The sequence below is a fragment of the Perca fluviatilis genome, chromosome 23, assembly GCF_010015445.1.
Source record: "Perca fluviatilis chromosome 23, GENO_Pfluv_1.0, whole genome shotgun sequence".
Lineage (NCBI taxonomy): Eukaryota > Metazoa > Chordata > Actinopteri > Perciformes > Percidae > Perca > Perca fluviatilis.
Window position 1 is genome coordinate 2,913,165 of NC_053134.1, and position 23,455 is coordinate 2,936,619.

The window sequence follows — 23,455 nt, forward strand, 5'->3', positions numbered from 1 at the left end:
CTATGATTTTATTAAATTTTTTTAAACATACTATACTATGACTTTTTTTGCTTTTTAAAACCTACTATACTGTCTTTTTTTTTTTAGTCTTAAATTTTACAAATACTGGCTCCATAGCTCAGGGGTTAGAGCACTGGTCTTGTAAACCAGGGGTCGTGAGTTCAATTCTCACTGGGGCCTAATCACTCTCTTGATTGTCCCCTTGGGGATCAATAAAGTATCCATCTATCTGCCCATAGACACTTACCATCACCTGCCCATTCCACACAATGCTTACAGAGTCTGGACTTGTAAACCAGGGGTTGTGATTTCAATTCTAGTTCAAGCCTAATCACTGTCTTGAACTTATTATACTCTTGAATTACTATACTATGACTTTTTTTTCGACATACTATACATAGTATACATACATATACTATGACTTTATTGTAACGCTTTTTGACACACTATACTATTACTTTTTCCGACTTACTATACTATGACTTTTTCCGATATACTATACTATGACTTATTTCGACATGCTATACTATGACTTTTTTTTTACTTTTCGCATCATACTTTCTGGCACGCGCTGCCACTGCTGAAGACAAGACCAGACTGCAGAGTACCATCCCCTCTGCTGAGAAGTTGATTTGCTGCTCTCTGCCGTCTCTCCAGGATCTTGCACCTCCAGGACACTGAGGCGACTTTTTCGATTTAGTATGTAATTATGACTTTTTTTAACTTTTTAAAACCTACTATACTGTCTTTTTTTTTTTACTCTTAAATTTTACAAATACTGGCTCCATAGCTCAGGGGTTAGAGCACTGGTCTTGTAAACCAGGGGTCGTGAGTTCAATTCTCACTGGGGCCTAAGCACTCTCTTGATTGTCCCCTTGGGGATCAATAAAGTATCCATCTATCTGCCCACAGACACTTACCATCACCTGCCCATTCCACACAATGCTTAAACAGTCTGGTCTTGTAAACCAGGGGTTGTGAGTTCAATTCTAGTTCAAGCCTAATCACTGTCTTGAACTTATTATACTCTTGAATTACTATACTATGACTTTTTTTTCGACATACTATACATAGTATACATACATATACTATGTCTTTATTGAATGCCTTTGACACACTATACTATTACTTTTTTCCGACTTACTATACTATGACTTTTTCCGATATACTATACTATGACTTATTTCGACATGCTATACTATGACTTTTTTTTTAACTTTTCGTCATCATACTTTCTGGTACGCTGCTGCCACTGCTGAAGACAAGACCAGACTGCAGAGTACCATCCCCTCTGCTGAGAAGTTGATTTGCTGCTCTCTGCCGTCTCTCCAGGATCTGTACGCCTCCAGGACACTGAGGCGACTTTTTTCGACTTAGTATACTATGACTTTTTTTTACTTTTTAAAACCTTTACAAATACTGGCTCCATAGCTCAGGGGTTAGAGCACTGGTCTTGTAAACCAGGGGTCGTGAGTTCAATTCTCACTGGGGCCTAATCACTCTCTTGATTGTCCCCTTGGGGATCAATAAAGTATCCATCTATCTGCCCATAGACACTTACCATCACCTGCCCATTCCACACAATGCTTAAAGAGTCTGGTCTTGTAAACCAGGGGTTGTGAGTTCAAATCTAGTTGGGGTCTAATCTCTCTCTTCAATTTTTTATACTCTTGAATTGCTATACTATGACTTTTTTTCCTGACATACTATACTATGACTTTTTTGACATACGTACTATGATTTTTTAAGACTCTTTTTTACTATTTCCCCTTGGGTATCAATAAAGTATCAGTCTATCCATATATCTGCCCCTAGTCACCACACACACTTACCATCACATACCAATTACACACAGTGTTTAAACTTCTTAATCAGCTACTTTCTATATGTTTTCTGCTTTTGAATGTATTGTAATTTCTTTATTAATGTTTAATTGTTTGAGTATGGATGCACCAACAAATTCCACGTAGGGGTAACTCCTGTGGCAATAAACTCCTTTCTGATTCTGATTCTGATAATTTTGTTTAACATATTATACTATGTCCTTTTTCTCGACTTACTTTACTATGACTTTTTTGTACTTTTTCAACATAGTATACTATGCCTGTTTTTATTCGACTTCCTATACTATGCACATTTCAAAAAAAGTAATCATACTATACTATGATTTTATTTAATTTTTTAAACATACTATACTATGACTTTTTTGCTTTTCGTCATCATACTTTCTGGTACGCTGCTGCCACTGCTGAAGACAAGAGCAGACTGCAGAGTACCATCCCCTCTGCTGAGAAGTTGATTTGCTGCTCTCTGCCGTCTCTCCAGGATCTGTACGCCTCCAGGACACTGAGGCGACTTTTTTCGACTTAGTATACTATGACTTTTTTTTACTTTTTAAAACCTACTATAATGTCTTTTTTTTTTTACTCTTAAATTTTACAAATACTGGCTCCATAGCTCAGGGGTTAGAGCACTGGTCTTGTAAACCAGGGGTTGTGAGTTCAATTCTCACTGGGGCCTAATCACTCTCTTGATTGTCCCCTTGGGGATCAATAAAGTATCCATCTATCTGCCCATAGACACTTACCATCACCTGCCCATTCCACACAATGCTTAAAGAGTCTGGTCTTGTAAACCAGGGGTTGTGAGTTCAAATCTAGTTGGGGTCTAATCTCTCTCTTCAATTTTTTATACTCTTGAATTGCTATACTATGACTTTTTTTTCGACATACTATACTATAACATTTTTTCAACATGCTATACTATGACTTTTTTCTACTAAATATACTAGGCCTTTTTTCGAATTACTATACTATGACTTTTTTACTTTTTTTTGACATACTATACTAGGAATTTCTTTCGCCATACTATGCTATGACTTTTTTTTACTTTATTTGAAATATATTACTGTAACTTTTTTTCGACATACTATACTATGATTTTTAAAGACTCTTTTTTACTATTTCCCCTTGGTATCAATAAAGTATCAGTCTATCCATATATCTGCCCTGTAGACACACACACTACCATCACATGCCAATTACACACAGTGTTTAAACTTCTTAATCAGCTACTTTCTATATGTTTTCTGCTTTTGAATGTATTGTAATTCTTTATTAATGTTTAATTGTTTGAGTATGGATGCACCAACAAATTCCACGTAGGGTAACTCCTGTGGCAATAAACTCCTTTCTGATTCTGATTCTGATAATTTTGTTTAACATATTATACTATGTCCTTTTTCGACTTACTTTACTATGACTTTTTTGTACTTTTTTCAACATAGTATACTATGACTCTTTTTATTCGACTTCCTATACTATGACATTTCAAAAAAAAAGAAGTAATCATACTATACTATGATTTTATTTAATTTTTTTAAACATACTATACTATGACTTTTTTTGCTTTTCGTCATCATACTTTCTGGTACGCTGCTGCCACTGCTGAAGACAAGAGCAGACTGCAGAGTACCATCCCCTCTGCTGAGAAGTTGATTTGCTGCTCTCTGCCGTCTCTCCAGGATCTGTACGCCTCCAGGACACTGAGGCGACTTTTTTCGACATCGTATACTATGACTTTTTTTTACTTTTTATAACCTACTATACTGTCTTTTTTTTTTAGTCTTAAATTTTACAAATACTGGCTCCATAGCTCAGGGGTTAGAGCACTGGTCTTGTAAACCAGGGGTCGTGAGTTCAATTCTCACTGGGGCCTAATCACTCTCTTGATTGTCACCTTGGGGATCAATAAAGTATCCATCTATCTGTCCATAGACACTTACCATCACCTGCCCATTCCACACAATGCTTAAACAGTCTGGTCTTGTAAACCAGGGGTTGTGAGTTCAAGCCTAATCACTGTCTTGAACTTATTATACTCTTGAATTACTATACTATGACTTTTTTTTCGACATACTATACATAGTATACATACATATACTATGATTTTATTTGTATGCTTTGCCACACTATACTATTACTTTTTTCCGACTTACTATACTATGACTTTTTCCGATATACTATACTATGACTTATTTCGACATGCTATACTATGACTTTTTTTTTTACTTTTCGTCATCATACTTTCTGGTACGCTGCTGCCACTGCTAAAGACAAGACCAGACTGCAGAGTACCATCCCCTCTGCTGAGAAGTTGATTTGCTGCTATCTGCCGTCTCTCCAGGATCTGTACGCCTCCAGGACACAGAGGCGACTTTTATCGACTTAGTATAATATGACTTTTTTTACTTTTAAAAAAATACTATACTGTCTTTCTTTTTACTTTTTACTTTTACTAATACAGGCTCCATAGCTCAGGGGTTAGAGCACTGGTCTTGTAAACCAGGGGTCGTGAGTTCAATTCTCACTGGGGCCTAACCAATCTCTTGAATTTCCTCTTGGGGATCAATAAAGTGTCCGTCTATCTGCCAAGAGACACTTACCATCACCTACCCATTCCACACAGTGCTTAAACAGTCTGGTCTTGCAAACCTGGGGTTGTGAGTTCAAATCTAGTTAGGGTCTAATCTCTCTCTTCAATTTTTTATACTCTTGAATTGCTATACTATGACTTTTTTTTTGACATACTATACTATAACTTTTTTTCAACATGCTATACTATGACTTTTTTTCTACTAAATATACTAGGCCTTTTTTCGAATTACTATACTATGACTTTTTTTCCTTTTTTTGACATACTATACTAGGAATTTCTTCGACATACTATGCTATGACTTTTTTTACTTTATTTGAAATATATTACTGTAACTTTTTTCGACGTACTCATACTATGATTTTTAAGACTTTTTTACTATTTCCCCTTGGGTATCAATAAAGTATCAGTCTATCCATATATCTGCCCCTAGTCACCACACACACTTACCATCACATGCCAATTACACACAGTGTTTAAACTTCTTAATCAGCTACTTTCTATATGTTTTCTGCTTTTGAATATATTGTAATTCTTTATTAATGTTTAATTGTTTGAGTATGGATGCACCAACAAATTCCACGTAGGGTAACTCCTGTGGCTCTTGAATTTCCCCTTGGGGATCAATAAAGTGTCCGTCTATCTGCCAAGAGACACTTACCATCACCTGCCCATTCCACACAGTGCTTAAACAGTCTGGTCTTGCAAACCTGGGGTTGTGAGATCAATTCTAGTTCGACTTTTTAAAACATATTATACGATTATTATTTTTTACTTTTTGTCATCATACTTTCTGGTACACTGCAGCCACTGCTGAAGACAAGAGCAGACTGCAGAGTACCATCCCCTCTGCTGAGAAGTTGATTTGCTGCTATCTGCTGTCTCTCCAGGATCTGTTCAGGGGTTAAAGCACTCGTCTTGTAAACCAGGGGTTGGGAGTTCAAATCTAGTTGGGGCCTAATCACTCTCTTGAACTTTTTATACCCTTGAATTACTATACTATGACTTTTTTTTCGACATACTATACTATGACGTTTTTTCAAGTCACCACAACACTTACCATCACCTGCCCATTCCACACAGACACACTATACTATGACTTTTTTAAACTTTTTTAACATACTATACTATGAATTTCTTTCGACATACTATACTATGACTTTTTTTCGACATACTATACCATGAATTTATTTCGACATACTATACTATGACTTTTTTTCAACATACTATACTATGACTTTTTTTGCTTTTGTTTATTTTACTTTTGTCATCATACTTTCTGGTACGCTGCAGCCACTGCTGAAGACAAGAGCACACTGCAGAGTACCATCCCCTCTGCTGAGATGATTTGCTGCTATCTGCCGTCTCTCCAGGATCTGTACGCCTCCAGGACACTGAGGCGACTTTTTTCGACTTAGTATGCTATGACTTTTTTTACTTTTTAAAACCTACTATACTGTCTTTTTTTTTTTACTCTTAAATTTTACAAATACTGGCTCCATAGCTCAGGGGTTAGAGCACTGGTCTTGTAAACCAGGGGTCGTGAGTTCAATTCTCACTGGGGCCTAATCACTCTCTTGATTGTCCCCTTGGGGATCAATAAAGTATCCATCTATCTGCCCATAGACACTTACCATCACCTGCCCATTCCACACAATGGTTAAACAGTCTGGTCTTGTAAACCAGGGGTTGTGAGTTCAAATCTAGTTGGGGTCTAATCTCTCTCTTCAATTTTTTATACTCTTGAATTGCTATACTATGACTTTTTTGTCCGACATACTATACTATGACTTTTTTTTGACATACTATACTATGATTTTTTAAGACTCTTTTTTTACTATTTCCCCTTGGGTATCAATAAAGTATCAGTCTATCCATATATCTGCCCCTAGTCACCACACACACTTACCATCACATGCCAATTACACACAGTGTTTAAACTTCTTAATCAGCTACTTTCTATATGTTTTCTGCTTTTGAATATATTGTAATTCTTTATTAATGTTTAATTGTTTGAGTATGGATGCACCAACAAATTCCAACGTAGGGGTAACTCCTGTGGCAATAAACTCCTTTCTGATTCTGATTCTGATAATTTTGTTTAACATATTATACTATGTCCTTTTTCGACTTACTTTACTATGACTTTTTTGTACTTTTTTCAACATAGTATACTATGACTGTTTTTATTCGACTTCCTATACTATGACATTTCAAAAAAAAAGAAGTAATCATACTATACTATGATTTTATTTAATTTTTTTAAACATACTATACTATGACTTTTTTTGCTTTTCGTCATCATACTTTCTGGTACGCTGCTGCCACTGCTGAAGACAAGAGCAGACTGCAGAGTACCATCCCCTCTGCTGAGAAGTTGATTTGCTGCTCTCTGCCGTCTCTCCAGGATCTGTACACCTCTAGGACACTGAAGCGACTTTTTTCGACTTAGTATACTATGACTTATTTTTTTACTTTTTAAAACATACTATACTGTCTTTTTTTTTACTTTTAAATTTTTCTAATACTGGCTCCATAGCTCAGAGGTTAGAGCACTGGTCTTGTAAACAAGGGGTTTTGAGTTCAATTCTTACTGGGGCCTAGTCAGTCTCTTGAATTTCCCCTTGGGGATCAATAAAGTATCCTTATATCTGATCATTGACTCTTACCATCACCTACCCATTCCACACAATGCTTAAACAGTCTGATCTTGTATACTACAATATCTTTTTTGTACTTTTTTGACACACTATACTATGACTTTTTTCCAACATACTATACTATGACTTTTTCCGACGTACTATACTATGACTTTGTCCGACATACTGTACTATGACTTTTTTCGACATACTATACTATGACTTTTTTCGACATACTATACTATAACTTTATTTCGACTACTATACTATGACTTTTTTTCAACATACTATACTATGACTTTTTTTGCTTTTGTTTATTTTACTTTTGTCATCATACATTCTGGTACGCTGCAGCCACTGCTGAAGACAAGAGCACACTGCAGAGTACCATCCCCTCTGCTGAGATGATTTGCTGCTATCTGCCGTCTCTCCAGGATCTGTACGCCTCCAGAACACTGAGGCGACTTTTTTCGACTTAGTATACTATGACTTTTTTTACTTTTTAAAACCTACTATACTGTCTTTTTTTTTTTACTCTTAAATTTTACAAATACTGGCTCCATAGCTCAGGGGTTAGAGCACTGGTCTTGTAAACAAGGGGTCGTGAGTTCAATTCTCACTGGGGCCTAATCACTCTCTTGATTGTCCCCTTGGGGATCAATAAAGTATCCATCTATCTGCCCATAGACACTTACCATCACCTGCCCATTCCACACAATGCTTAAACAGTCTGGTCTTGTAAACCAGGGGTTGTGAGTTCAAATCTAGTTGGGGTCTAATCTCTCTCTTCAATTTTTTATACTCTTGAATTGCTATACTATGACTTTTGTTTCCGACATACTATACTATGACTTTTTTTTGACATACTATACTATGATTTTTTAAGACTCTTTTTTTACTATTTCCCCTTGGGTATCAATAAAGTATCAGTCTATCCATATATCTGCCCCTAGTCACCACACACACTTACCATCACATGCCAATTACACACAGTGTTTAAACTTCTTAATCAGCTACTTTCTATATGTTTTCTGCTTTTGAATGTATTGTAATTCTTTATTAATGTTTAATTGTTTGAGTATGGATGCACCAACAAATTCCACGTAGGGTAACTCCTGTGGCAATAAACTCCTTTCTGATTCTGATTCTGATAATTTTGTTTAACATATTATACTATGTCCCTTTTTCTAATCTTACTTTACTATGACTTTTTTGTACTTTTTTTCAACATAGTATACTATGACTCTTTTTATTCGACTTCCTATACTATGACATTTCAAAAAAAAAGAAGTAATCATACTATACTATGATTTTATTTAATTTTTTTAAACATACTATACTATGACTTTTTTTGCTTTTCGTCATCATACTTTCTGGTACGCTGCTGCCACTGCTGAAGACAAGAGCAGACTGCAGAGTACCATCCCCTCTGCTGAGAAGTTGATTTGCTGCTCTCTGCCGTCTCTCCAGGATCTGTACGCCTCCAGGACACTGAGGCGACTTTTTTCGACATCGTATACTATGACTTTTTTTTACTTTTTAAAACCTACTATACTGTCTTTTTTTTTTTAGTCTTAAATTTTACAAATACTGGCTCCATAGCTCAGGGGTTAGAGCACTGGTCTTGTAAACCAGGGGTCGTGAGTTCAATTCTCACTGGGGCCTAATCACTCTCTTGATTGTCACCTTGGGGATCAATAAAGTATCCATCTATCTGTCCATAGACACTTACCATCACCTGCCCATTCCACACAATGCTTAAACAGTCTGGTCTTGTAAACCAGGGGTTGTGAGTTCAAGCCTAATCACTGTCTTGAACTTATTATACTCTTGAATTACTATACTATGACTTTTTTTTCGACATACTATACATAGTATACATACATATACTATGACTTTATTGTACGTTTTTGACACACTATACTATTACTTTTTTCCGACTTACTATACTATGACTTTTTCCGATATACTATACTATGACTTATTTCGACATGCTATACTATGACTTTTTTTTTTACTTTTCGTCATCATACTTTCTGTGGCAGCTGCTGCCACTGCTGAAGACAAGACCAGACTGCAGAGTACCATCCCCTCTGCTGTGAAGTTGATTTGCTGCTAATTCTGTCGCTCTCCAGGATCTGTAATGCGTTCCAGGACACAGAGGCGACTTTTATCGACTTAGTATAATATGACTTTTTTTACTTTTAAAAAAATACTATACTGTCTTTCTTTTTACTTTTTACTTTTACTAATACAGGCTCCATAGCTCAGGGGTTAGAGCACTGGTCTTGTAAACCAGGGGTCGTGAGTTCAATTCTCACTGGGGCCTAACCAATCTCTTGAATTTCCCCTTGGGGATCAATAAAGTGTCCGTCTATCTGCCAAGAGACACTTACCGTCACCTGCCCATTCCACACAATGCTTAAACAGTCTGGTCTTGCAAACCTGGGGTTGTGAGTTCAAATCTAGTTAGGGTCTAATCTCTCTCTTCAATTTTTTATACTCTTGAATTGCTATACTATGACTTTTTTTTGACATACTATACTATAACTTTTTTTCAACATGCTATGCTATGACTTTTTTTCTACTAAATATACTAGGCCTTTTTTCGAATTACTATACTATGACTTTTTTACTTTTTTTGACATACTATACTAGGAATTTCTTTCGACATACTATGCTATGACTTTTTTTTTACTTTATTTGAAATATATTACTGTAACTTTTTTTCGACGTACTATACTATGATTTTTTAAGACTCTTTTTTTACTATTTCCCCTTGGGTATCAATAAAGTATCAGTCTATCCATATATCTGCCCCTAGTCACCACACACACTTACCATCACATGCCAATTACACACAGTGTTTAAACTTCTTAATCAGCTACTTTCTATATGTTTTCTGCTTTTGAATATATTGTAATTCTTTATTAATGTTTAATTGTTTGAGTATGGATGCACCAACAAATTCCACGTAGGGTAACTCCTGTGGCTCTTGAATTTCCCCTTGGGGATCAATAAAGTGTCCGTCTATCTGCCAAGAGACACTTACCATCACCTGCCCATTCCACACAGTGCTTAAACAGTCTGGTCTTGCAAACCTGGGGTTGTGAGATCAATTCTAGTTCGACTTTTTAAAACATACTATACGATTATTATTTTTTACTTTTTGTCATCATACTTTCTGGTACACTGCAGCCACTGCTGAAGACAAGAGCAGACTGCAGAGTACCATCCCCTCTGCTGAGAAGTTGATTTGCTGCTATCTGCTGTCTCTCCAGGATCTGTTCAGGGGTTAAAGCACTCGTCTTGTAAACCAGGGGTTGGGAGTTCAAATCTAGTTGGGGCCTATTCACTCTCTTGAACTTTTTATACCCTTGAATTACTATACTATGACTTTTTTTTCGACATACTATACTATGACGTTTTTTCAAGTCACCACAACACTTACCATCACCTGCCCATTCCACACAGACACACTATACTATGACTTTTTTAAACTTTTTTAACATACTATACTATGAATTTCTTTCGACATACTATACTATGACTTTTTTCGACATACTATACCATGAATTTATTCTTATATACTATACTATGACTTTTTTTCAACATACTATACTATGACTTTTTTTGCTTTTGTTTATTTTACTTTTGTCATCATACTTTCTGTGCCGCTGCAGCCACTGCTGAAGACAAGAGCACACTGCAGAGTACCATCCCCTCGGCTGAGATGATTTGCTGCTATCTGCCCTTTTCTCCAGGATCTGTGCAGCCTCCAGGACACTGAGGCGACTTTTTCGACTTAGTATGCTATGACTTTTTTTACTTTTTAAAACCTACTATACTGTCTTTTTTTTTTTACTCTTAAATTTTACAAATACTGGCTCCATAGCTCAGGGGTTAGAGCACTGGTCTTGTAAACCAGGGGTCGTGAGTTCAATTCTCACTGGGGCCTAATCACTCTCTTGATTGTCCCCTTGGGGATCAATAAAGTATCCATCTATCTGCCCATAGACACTTACCATCACCTGCCCATTCCACACAATGGTTAAACAGTCTGGTCTTGTAAACCAGGGGTTGTGAGTTCAAATCTAGTTGGGGTCTAATCTCTCTCTTCAATTTTTTATACTCTTGAATTGCTATACTATGACTTTTTTGTCCGACATACTATACTATGACTTTTTTTTGACATACTATACTATGATTTTTTAAGACTCTTTTTTTACTATTTCCCCTTGGGTATCAATAAAGTATCAGTCTATCCATATATCTGCCCCTAGTCACCACACACACTTACCATCACATGCCAATTACACACAGTGTTTAAACTTCTTAATCAGCTACTTTCTATATGTTTTCTGCTTTTGAATATATTGTAATTCTTTATTAATGTTTAATTGTTTGAGTATGGATGCACCAACAAATTCCACGTAGGGTAACTCCTGTGGCAATAAACTCCTTTCTGATTCTGATTCTGATAATTTTGTTTAACATATTATACTATGTCCTTTTTCGACTTACTTTACTATGACTTTTTTGTACTTTTTTCAACATAGTATACTATGACTGTTTTTATTCGACTTCCTATACTATGACATTTCAAAAAAAAAGAAGTAATCATACTATACTATGATTTTATTTAATTTTTTTAAACATACTATACTATGACTTTTTTTGCTTTTCGTCATCATACTTTCTGGTACGCTGCTGCCATTGCGGAAGACAAGAGCAGACTGCAGAGTACCATCCCCTCTGCTGAGAAGTTGATTTGCTGCTCTCTCCGTCTCTCCAGGATCTGTACACCTCTAGGACACTGGTAGGCGACTTTTTCGACTTAGTATACTATGACTTATTTTTTTACTTTTTAAAACATACTATACTGTCTTTTTTTTACTTTTAAATTTTTCTAATACTGGCTCCATAGCTCAGAGGTTAGAGCACTGGTCTTGTAAACAAGGGGTTTTGAGTTCAATTCTTACTGGGGCCTAGTCAGTCTCTTGAATTTCCCCTTGGGGATAACTAAAGTATCCTTATATCTGATCATTGACTCTTACCATCACCTACCCATTCCACACAATGCTTAAACAGTCTGATCTTGTATACTACAATATCTTTTTTGTACTTTTTTGACACACTATACTATGACTTTTTTTTCCAACATACTATACTATGACTTTTTCCCGGTACATACTATGACTTTGTCCGACATACTGTACTATGACTTTTTTTGACATACTATACTATGACTTTTTTCGACATACTATACTATAACTTTATGTCGAACTACTATACTATGACTTTTTTCCCGCCATACTATACTATGACTTATTTTTTCGACATACTATACTACAACTTTATTTCGACTACTATACTATGACTCTTTTTCCGACCACCATAACTAATGACTTTTTTCGACATACTATACTACAACTTTATTTCGACTACTATACTATGACTTTTTTCCGACATACTATACTATGACTTTTTTCGACTACTATACTATGACTTTTTTCGACATACTATACTATTACTTATTTCGACATACTATACTATGACTTATTTTGACATACTATACTATGACTTTTTTCAACATACTATACTATAACTTTATTTCGACATACTATACTATGACTTTATTTCGACATACTATACTATGACTTTTTTCGACTACTATACTATGACTTTTTTCGACATACTATACTATGACTTATTTCGACATACTATACTATGACTTATTTTGACATACTATACTATGACTTTTTTCAACATATTATACTATAACTTTATTTCGACATACTATACTATGACTTTTTTCAACATACTATACTATGACTTTTTTTGCTTTTCGTCATCATACTTTCTGGTACGCTGCTGCCACTGCTGAAGACAAGAGCAGACTGCAGAGTACCATCCCCTCTGCTGAGAAGTTGATTTGCTGCTCTCTGCCGTCTCTCCAGGATCTGTACACCTCTAGGACACTGAAGCGACTTTTTTCGACTTAGTATACTATGACTTATTTTTTTACTTTTTAAAACATACTATACTGTCTTTTTTTTTACTTTTAAATTTTTCTAATACTGGCTCCATAGCTCAGAGGTTAGAGCACTGGTCTTGTAAACAAGGGGTTTTGAGTTCAATTCTTACTGGGGCCTAGTCAGTCTCTTGAATTTCCCCTTGGGGATCAATAAAGTATCCTTATATCTGATCATTGACTCTTACCATCACCTACCCATTCCACACAATGCTTAATCAGTCTGATCTTGTATACTACAATATCTTTTTTGTACTTTTTTGACACACTATACTATGACTTTTTTCCAACATACTATACTATGACTTTTTCCGACGTACTATACTATGACTTTGTCCGACATACTGTACTATGACTTTTTTCGACATACTATACTATGACTTTTTTCGACATACTATACTATAACTTTATGTCGACTACTATACTATGACTTTTTTCCGACATACTATACTATGACTTATTTCGACATACTATACTATGACTTTTTTCGACATACTATACTACAACTTTATTTCGACTACTATACTATGACTTTTTTCCGACATACTATACTATGACTTTTTTCGACATACTATACTATAACTTTATTTTGACTACTATACTATGACTTTTTTCCGACATACTATACTATGACTTTTTTCAACATACTATACTATGACTTTTTTCGACTACTATACTATGACTTTTTTCGACATACTATACTATTACTTATTTCGACATACTATACTATGACTTATTTTGACATACTATACTATGACTTTTTTCAACATACTATACTATAACTTTATTTTCGACATACTATACTATGACTTTTTTCGACATACTATAACTATGACTTTTTTTCAACATATTATACATATAACTTTATTTCGACATACTATACTATGACTTTTTTTCAACATACTATACTATGACTTTTTTCGACTACTATACTATGACTTTTTTCCGACATACTATACTATGACTTTTTTCGACATACTATACTATGACTTATTTCGACATACTATACTATGACTTATTTTGACATACTATACTATGACTTTTTTCAACATACTATTCTATAACTTTATTTCGACTACTATACTATGACTTTTTTCAACATACTATACTATGACTTTTTTCGACTACTATACTATGACTTTTTTCCGACATACTATACTATGACTTTCTTCGACTACTATACTATGGCTTTTTTGTACTTTTTTCGACATACTATACTATGACTTTTTTTAACTTTTTAAAACATACTATACTGTCTTTTTTAACTTTTAATTTTTACTAATACTGGCTTCATAGCTCAGGGGTTAGAGCACTGCTCTTGTAAACCAGGGGTCGTGAGTTCAATTCTCACTGGTTCCTAATCACTCTCTTGAATTTCCCCTTGGGGATCAATAAAGTATCCATTTATCTGCCCATACACACTTATTATCACCTGCCCATTCCACACAATGGTTAAACAGTCTGTTCTTGTAAACCAGGGGTTGTGAGTTCAATTCTATTTGGGGCCTAATCACTCTCTTGAACCTTTTATACTCTTGAATTACAATACTATGACTTTTTTTTCGACATACTATACTATGACTTTTTTGTACTTTTTTGACACACTATACTATGACTTTTTTCGACTACTATACTAAGACTTTTTTCCAAAATACTATACTATGACCTTTTTTCAACATATTATACTATGACTTTTTTTGCTTTTCGTCATCATACTTTCTGGTACGCTGCTGCCACTGCTGAAGACAAGAGCAGACTGCAGAGTACCATCCCCTCTGCTGAGAAGTTGATTTGCTGCTCTCTGCCGTCTCTCCAGGATCTGTACACCTCTAGGACACTGAAGCGACTTTTTTCGACTTAGTATACTATGACTTATTTTTTTACTTTTTAAAACATACTATACTGTCTTTTTTTTTACTTTTAAATTTTTCTAATACTGTCTCCATAGCTCAGAGGTTAGAGCACTGGTCTTGTAAACAAGGGGTTTTGAGTTCAATTCTTACTGGGGCCTAGTCAGTCTCTTGAATTTCCCCTTGGGGATCAATAAAGTATCCTTATATCTGATCATTGACTCTTACCATCACCTACCCATTCCACACAATGCTTAAACAGTCTGATCTTGTATACTACAATATCTTTTTTGTACTTTTTTGACACACTATACTATGACTTTTTTCCAACATACTATACTATGACTTTTTCCGACATACTATACTATGACTTTGTCCGACATACTGTACTATGACATTTTTCGACATACTATACTATGACTTTTTTCGACATACTATACTATAACTTTATGTCGACTACTATACTATGACTTTTTTCCGACATACTATACTATGACTTATTTCGACATACTATACTATGACTTTTTTCGACATACTATACTACAACTTTATTTCGACTACTATACTATGACTTTTTCCCACATAACTATACTATGACTTTTTTTCACATACTATACTATAACTTTATTTTGACTACTATACTATGACTTTTTTCCGACATACTATACTATGACTTTTTTCAACATACTATACTATGACTTTTTTTCGACTACTATACTATGACTTTTTTGACATACTATACTATGACTTATTTCACATACTATACTATGACTTATTTTGACATACTATACTATGACTTTTTTCAACATACTATACTATAACTTTTTTTCGACATACTATACTATGACTTTTTTCAACATACTATACTATGACTTTTTTTCGACTACTATACTATGACTTTTTTCCGACATACTATACTATGACTTTTTTCGACATACTATACTATGACTTTTTTCGACTACTATACTATGACTTTTTTCGACATACTATACTATGACTTATTTCGACATACTATACTATGACTTATTTTGACATACTATACTATGACTTTTTTCAACATACTATACTATAACTTTATTTCGACATACTATACTATGACTTTTTTCAACATACTATACTATGACTTTTTTCGACTACTATACTATGACTTTTTTCCCGACATACTATACTATGACTTTTTTCGACATACTATACTATGACTCTATTTCGACATACTATACTATGACTTATTTTGACATACTATACTATGACTTTTTTCAACATACTATTCTATAACTTTATTTCGACTACTATACTATGACTTTTTTCAACATACTATACTATGACTTTTTTCGACTACTATACTATGACTTTTTTCGACTACTATACTATGACTTTTTTCGACATACTATACTATGACTTATTTCGACATACTATACTATGACTTATTTTGACATACTATACTATGACTTTTTTCAACATACTATACTATGACTTTTTTCGACATACTATACTATGACTTTTTTCGACATACTATACTATGACTTTTTTCGACATACTATACTATGACTTATTTCGACATACTATACTATGACTTATTTTGACATACTATACTATGACTTTTTTCAAAATACTATACTATAACTTTATTTCGACATACTATACTATGACTTTTTTCAACATACTATACTATGACTTTTTTCGACTACTATACTATGACTTTTTTCCGACATACTATACTATGACTTTTTTCGACATACTATACTATGACTTATTTCGACATACTATACTATGACTTATTTTGACATACTATACTATGACTTTTTTCAACATACTATTCTATAACTTTATTTCGACTACTATACTATGACTTTTTTCAACATACTATACTATGACTTTTTTCGACTACTATACTATGACTTTTTTCCGACATACTATACTATGACTTTTTTCGACTACTATACTATGGCTTTTTTGTACTTTTTTCGACATACTATACTATGACTTTTTTTAACTTTTTAAAACATACTATACTGTCTTTTTTAACTTTTAAATTTTACTAATACTGGCTTCATAGCTCAGGGGTCGTGAGTTCAATTCTCACTGGGGCCTAATCACTCTCTTGAATTTCCCCTTGGGGATCAATAAAGTATCCATTTATCTGCCCATACACACTTATTATCACCTGCCCATTCCACACAATGGTTAAACAGTCTGTTCTTGTAAACCAGGGGTTGTGAGTTCAATTCTATTTGGGGCCTAATCACTCTCTTGAACCTTTTATACTCTTGAATTACAATACTATGACTTTTTTTTCGACATACTATACTATGACTTTTTTGTACTTTTTTGACACACTATACTATGACTTTTTTCGACTACTATACTAAGACTTTTTTCCAAAATACTATACTATGACCTTTTTTCAACATATTATACTATGACTTTTTTTTACTTTTTTTGAACTATATTACCATAACTTTTTTTCGACATACTATACTATGATTTTTTAAAACTTTTTCTTTACTATTTCCCCTTGGGTATCAATAAAGTATCCATCTATCTGCCCATTGAAACTTACCATCACCTGCCCATTCCACACAATGCTTAAACAGTCTGGTCTTGTAAACCAGGGCTTGTGAGTTCAATTCTTGTTGGGGCTTAATCCCTCTCTTGAATTTTTTATACTCTTGAATTACTATACTATGACGTTTTTTCGAGTCACCACAGACACTTACCATCACCTGCCCATTCCACATATACATACTATGCCATGACTTTCTTTTAAAACTTTTTTAACATACTATAATATGAAATCAGTCTATCCATATACCTGCCCCTAGTCACCACACACACTTACATTGCACACAGTGTAATGTAAGTAAACACAGTGTTTAAACTACTTAATCAGCTACTTCCTATATGTTTTCTGTTTTTGATATTGTAATTCTTTATTAATGTTTAATTGTTTGTGTATGTATGCACCAACAAATTCTGTTTTTTTTTCGATTTCCTAAACTATGACATTTAAAAAAAAATGTAATCATACTATACTATGACTTTGTTTAATTTTTTTAAACATACCATACTATAACTCTTTTTTACTTTTCGTCATCCTACTTTCTGGTACACTGCTGCCACTGCTGAAGACAAGAGCAGACTGCAGAGTACCATCCCCTCTGCTGAGAAGTTGATTTGCTGCTATCTGCTGTCTCTCCAGGATCTGTTCAGGGGTTAAAGCACTCGTCTTGTAAACCAGGGGTTGGGAGTTCAAATCTAGTTGGGGCCTAATCACTCTCTTGAACTTTTTATACCCTTGAATTACTATACTATGACTTTTTTTTCGACATACTATACTATGACGTTTTTTCAAGTCACCACAACACTTACCATCACCTGCCCATTCCACACAGACACACTATACTATGACTTTTTAAAACTTTTTTAACATACTATACTATGAATTTTTTTCGACATACTATACTATGACTATTTTTCGACATACTATACCATGAATTTATTTCGACATACTATACCATGACTTTTTTTCAACATACTATACTATGACTTTTTTTGCTTTTGTTTATTTTACTTTTGTCATCATACTTTCTGGTACGCTGCAGCCACTGCTGAAGACAAGAGCAGACTGCAGAGTACCATCCCCTCTGCTGAGAAGTTGATTTGCTGCTATCTGCCGTCTCTCCAGACGAATTTTTTCGACTTAGTATACTATGACTTTTTTTTTACTTTTTAAAACATACTATACTGTCTTTTTTCGACATACTATACTATGACTTTTTTCGACATACTATATTATAACTTTATTTCGACTACTATACTATGACTTTTTTCCGACATACTATACTATGACTTATTTCGACATACTATACTATGACTTTTTTCGACTACTATACTATGACTTTTTTGTACTTTTTACGACATACTATACTATGACTTTTTTTTTCACTTTTCGTCATCATACTTTCTGGTACGCTGCTGCCACTGCTGAAGACGAGAGCAGACTGAAGAGTACCATCCCCTCTGCTGAGAAGATGATTTGCTGCTATCTGCCGTCTCTCCAGGATCTGTACGCCTCCAGGACACTGAGGCGATTTTTTTCGACTTAGTATACTATGACTTTTTTTTAACTTTTTAAAACATACTATACTGTCTTTTTTCGACATACTATACTATGACTTTTTTCGACATACTATACTATAACTTTATTTCGACTACTATACTATGACTTTTTTCGACTACTATACTATGACTTTTTTCCGACATACTATACTATGACTTTTTTCGACTACTATACCATGACTTTTTTTGCTTTTCGTCATCATACTTTCTGGTACGCTGCTGCCACTGCTGAAGACAAGAGCAGACTGCAGAGTACCATCCCCTCTGCTAAGAAGTTGATTTGCTGCTATCTGCCGTCTCTCCAGGATCTGTACACCTCCAGGACACTGAGGCGACTTTTTTCGACTTAGTATACTATGACTTTTTTTTACTTTTTAAAACATACTATACTTTCTTTTATTAACTTCACTAATACTGGCTCCATAGCTCAGTGGTTAGAGCACTGGTCTTGTAAACCAGGGATTGTGAGTTCAATTCTCACTTGGGCCTAATCACCCTCTTGAAGTTTTTATATTCTTGAATTACTATACTATGACTTTTTTTCGACATACTATACTATGACTTTTTTTTAACTTTTTTGACATACTATACTATGACTTTTTTTAACTTTTTTTTGACATACTATACTATGACTTTTTTTTTACATACTATACTATGACTTTTTTTTACTTTTTTTCGACACGTTATACTATGAATTTCTTTCGACATACTATACTATGGATTTTTTTCGACATACTATACTATGACTTTTTTAAACTTTTTTTGAACTATATTACTCTAACTTTTTTGACATACTATACTATGATTTTTTAAAACTTTTTTTTACTATTTCCCATTGGGCATCAATAAAGTATCAGTCTATCCATATATCTGCCCCTAGTCACCACACACACTTACCATCACATGCCCATTGCACACAGTGTTTAAACTACTTAATCAGCTACTTTCTATGTTTTCTGTTTTTTAATATATTGTAATTTTTTATTAATATTTCTGATTCTGATGACTTTGTTTAACATATTATACTATGTCCTTTTTCGACATACTGTACTGACTTTTTTATTTTTTTCGACATCATCGATCAATAAATTATCTATCAAACTATCACTATATCTGCCCCTAGTCACTACACGTTGCACTTACCATAACCTGCCTATTGCACAAAGTACTTAAACAGCTATTGTATATATTGTAATTTTGTATTAATGTTTAATTGTTTCAGAATGTATGCAAAAAAGTCATTTTACTATATTGAAAAAATTGAAAAAAGTCATAGTATAGCATGTCGAAAAAAAGTGAAAAAAGACAGTATCATCTTTTTAAAAATACTATATTATGACTTTTTTTTAAATTTTTTAAACATACTGTACTATGACTTTTTTTCGACATACTATACTATTAGTTTTAAAAATTTTTTTGACATACTATACTATGTATACTATTGTAATTTTTTATTAATGTTTAATTGTTTGAGTATGTATGCACCAATAAATTCCATGTAGGGTAACTCCTGTGGCAATAAATTCCTTTCTGATTCTGACTATTTTGTTTAACATATTATACTATGACTTTTTTTCGACTTACTATACTATGACTTTTTTAATTTTTTTAAACATACTATACTATAACTCTATAAACCAGGGGTCGTGAGTTCAATTCTTGCTGGGGCCTAATTACTCTCTTGAAATTCCCCTTGGGGATCAATAAAATATCTATCCATGTATCTGCCCTTACATGTTGCACTTACCATAACCTGCCCATTGCACATAGTGCTTAAACAACTATTTCGTATATATTGTTTTCTGTTTTTGAATATATTGTTATTTTTGTTTTAATTGTTTGAGTATGTATGCACCAACAAATTCCAGGTAGGGTAACTCCTGTGGCAATAAACTCCTTTCTGATTCTGATTCTGATGATTTTGTTCAACATATTATACTATGACTTTGTTTTACTTTTTTCGACATATTACTTTTTTACTTTTTAAAACATACTATACTATGACTTTTTTCAACATACTATACTGACTTTTATTTTTTTTGACATACTATACTAGGACTTTTTTTAATCTGCACTATGAATCTTTGGACACTTTAAAGGCACACTATACAAGAGCATTTTCAATAATATAATTACAATCACCAAATCCAAGTAGAATTTGAACAATAAGTTTAGCGTAATAAGACGATGACCTTTTTTAAAATGTTCAGTGTGTCACTGATTTTAAACAATTATGTGCAAATAAAAAAATCAGTCGCTCAAAGAAAACCAAACACGTACAACCATTGTTTAGTAATTATATTTTATTAGCATTTAATAATCCAGTTTCCAGCGACCTGACAGCAAGTTATAAAAACTCATTTACATTCTCTTTGGGCTGGGTGATATATCTATAAAATAGGTTTCAGATATGATTATATATCACAATATATGCATATATCAAATAATCTAACTGGTGTTATGTCAATGTGCAATCAAAACATGTAATGTAGTTCATCTTTAAGTACAAAATAATATATATATATATATATATATATATATATATATATATAATATATAATAATAATATTTGTCCTGTATTCCTCTTGGTGACAATGATCAAAATGTTCTCAGAATAAAATCCATAAAACACTTTCAGAAGAGCAGAAAACATTTAAAAACCCTTAAAATCATCCAGCAGTCGAGTCAAACAGAAAGAGAACAGGGTTCACCAAATAATAATAATAATAAGACTCATAATATGAAATATTGTTGGAACAGCAACTTCAATTTGCTAACTTCAAATAGTTTGGGTCCAAATTGCGAATTTCAATTTAGCTTCACAATAAATTTTGGCCTGCCTAGTTTTCGTCGCCTTTTCAGTGCTTTAGGTGTTTTTTTACGCTTTTATCAACGTTTTTGCTACTTTATCCAACATTTTTTGCGCCTTTTCTGATTTTTTTTTTCACTTTTTCTGACATTTTTGGCGCTTTTTTGCCAATGTTTTTTTTGTTGCTTATTTCAGCACCTTTTTTTTTAATGCTTTAGGGTGCGTTTTCCAATGTTTTTGCAAATTTTTCTGACGTTCTTGGGGCTTTTTATAGACAATTTTGTTGCATTTTTTGGTGCTTTTTTTTCAATGTTTTTGGCGCTTTTTTTCTGAAGGAACTTTTTGGGGGCTTTATGAGGCCCAAACTGTAAGTGAGAAAGCTATAGGAGACATGCAAAAATACAGTCAACATATTTGACTTTTTCTCTTAAATAAAAGCATGTTAATAACCCTAAACATGTCTGGTCCTTAGTGGAGTTGAGTTTGACCCCCCTGTTCTAACAAAGTAAATATTTATATCCCAGAAATTCGGTTCACAACTGAACTCGTCATTTATAAATTTATTAGATTTAAAAAAAAAAAATGAAAACCTGGAATTCCTTGTATTCAGACTTTTCTTTTTCCTTATGAAATAGTGTGACTGTTTATGTTATAAAGTGAGGTTTTTTTTTAGAAAGAAATTAAATATCACATTAAATTACAGTCTGATTAAAATGTTTTACAGCTACTTGACAAGTATTTGATTTTATGACGTACATAAAAGTAAATATCTCAATATTACACATATAAAGCATATAAAATGTTGACATACAGCATATATTCATCATCTTATAAAAGAGTATTACATCAATATTTACATTCAGCAATATGTGTAACTTAAATAAACAAAAAGCTTATATGGAGCAGTGAGTGAGAACATAGGTATGCTAGAAAAAAAAAAATGAGATGGCTCTTTCCTTCCCTGCGATTCGCTAACATCAGATTTGAACATGTTTTTTAATAACCACCAACGACCTGAGATCAACCAGTGTTTCCCTTCAACACTAAACATAATCATTGACCACACTATTTAATAGAATTTATCTCAAACGTTAAAAACATTTTGTTGTGACACTTGATTTTGAAAAGTTGTCAGAAGGTCACAAATAGAACAAAGAGTGTAAGCTAATATTAATAAAAAGCTTCCCTGCAATCACAGCAAACACGTAAAGTTCCTTTTTAATTGACAGATTTTCTCTGTTTACTCTAAAAAGTGGAGTTAAAGATTTTATTGGGGGGCGTTTTAGGCCTTTATTTGCACAGGACATGAAAGGGGGAATGACATGCAGCAAAGGGCCACACACTGGAGTCAAACACGCGGCTGCTGCGTCGAGGAGTAAAGCTCTATATATGCGCGCCTGCTCTACCAGGTGAGCTACCCAGGCGCCCTATCTGCTGTAGTTTTGTTGGCATTAAACTTCCATATACCGAACTTGTTAAGAACTTGGTGTCAAAGCTGTGATACACGGTAAACATGACTCATTGTTTGTGTTTACTCGCGTGTGTCAAACTCAAGGCCCGAGGGCCAAAT

General features: G+C 33.7%; 12 non-coding genes across 12 annotated transcripts; all 12 read left to right on the forward strand.

Annotated features, from left to right (window-relative positions):
* The first annotated feature begins 107 nt into the window (after positions 1–107).
* On the forward strand, positions 108–180 carry trnat-ugu. The gene has a single exon. It is a non-coding gene; the product is annotated as a tRNA-Thr (tRNA).
* A 600-nt stretch (positions 181–780) lies between these two features.
* Positions 781–853, forward strand: trnat-ugu. The gene has a single exon. It is a non-coding gene; the product is annotated as a tRNA-Thr (tRNA).
* A 568-nt stretch (positions 854–1,421) lies between these two features.
* trnat-ugu lies at positions 1,422–1,494 on the forward strand. Its single transcript has one exon. It is a non-coding gene; the product is annotated as a tRNA-Thr (tRNA).
* Positions 1,495–2,447: 953 nt separating this feature from the next.
* Positions 2,448–2,520, forward strand: trnat-ugu. Its single transcript has one exon. It is a non-coding gene; the product is annotated as a tRNA-Thr (tRNA).
* A 1,124-nt stretch (positions 2,521–3,644) lies between these two features.
* Positions 3,645–3,717, forward strand: trnat-ugu. Its single transcript has one exon. It is a non-coding gene; the product is annotated as a tRNA-Thr (tRNA).
* Positions 3,718–4,304: 587 nt separating this feature from the next.
* trnat-ugu lies at positions 4,305–4,377 on the forward strand. Its single transcript has one exon. It is a non-coding gene; the product is annotated as a tRNA-Thr (tRNA).
* A 1,551-nt stretch (positions 4,378–5,928) lies between these two features.
* Positions 5,929–6,001, forward strand: trnat-ugu. The gene has a single exon. It is a non-coding gene; the product is annotated as a tRNA-Thr (tRNA).
* A 1,627-nt stretch (positions 6,002–7,628) lies between these two features.
* trnat-ugu lies at positions 7,629–7,701 on the forward strand. Its single transcript has one exon. It is a non-coding gene; the product is annotated as a tRNA-Thr (tRNA).
* Positions 7,702–8,665: 964 nt separating this feature from the next.
* Positions 8,666–8,738, forward strand: trnat-ugu. Its single transcript has one exon. It is a non-coding gene; the product is annotated as a tRNA-Thr (tRNA).
* Positions 8,739–9,329: 591 nt separating this feature from the next.
* trnat-ugu lies at positions 9,330–9,402 on the forward strand. The gene has a single exon. It is a non-coding gene; the product is annotated as a tRNA-Thr (tRNA).
* A 1,556-nt stretch (positions 9,403–10,958) lies between these two features.
* Positions 10,959–11,031, forward strand: trnat-ugu. Its single transcript has one exon. It is a non-coding gene; the product is annotated as a tRNA-Thr (tRNA).
* Positions 11,032–19,492: 8,461 nt separating this feature from the next.
* Positions 19,493–19,565, forward strand: trnat-ugu. Its single transcript has one exon. It is a non-coding gene; the product is annotated as a tRNA-Thr (tRNA).
* Positions 19,566–23,455: the final 3,890 nt, after the last annotated feature.